The following is a 512-nucleotide window of genomic DNA, read 5'->3' as shown; positions in this document are numbered from 1 at the left end:
GTATGCATACATATGAAATTATAAATAATTAGATGCTAAATCTTGTGGTAATAATGTCAATGGTGAGAATTGCAATATTAAATCAATAGTAGATTTTAATTTTATATTTCTTTAAAGATATAAATAAAGTTACATATTTTTATAAGTCTGTGAAAATGTAAATGTATTTCAAGGGAGATAAAAATCAACCTTGTTATAGGATGCATAAATTATCTTTTTCCAGTCAATGCACATATGTGATCCATCTGTCATCTGCCCTACTCTACTATTCAGTTTAATAAACATAAATTATAGATCTTAGTAGAAGCTTCAATGACACAATATTAAAACACAAATAATTTTATTTTCTTATATAGTTTCTTTTATTTTGTTAGAAAAAATAAAAATCATGTAGAGAAAATGTCTTTTAAGACTTATTTGTAAGGGGAAATGGGGAGAAAAAAGTGAGAAGGGTTGGAGGGGGAGAACTTGGGGCAACGGGATGATTGGGATACAGGAAGGTAGGATAGGGG

This window comes from Microtus ochrogaster, unplaced genomic scaffold (genome assembly GCF_000317375.1).
Source record: "Microtus ochrogaster isolate Prairie Vole_2 unplaced genomic scaffold, MicOch1.0 UNK73, whole genome shotgun sequence".
NCBI lineage: Eukaryota > Metazoa > Chordata > Mammalia > Rodentia > Cricetidae > Microtus > Microtus ochrogaster.
This window is presented reverse-complemented; position numbering follows the sequence as displayed.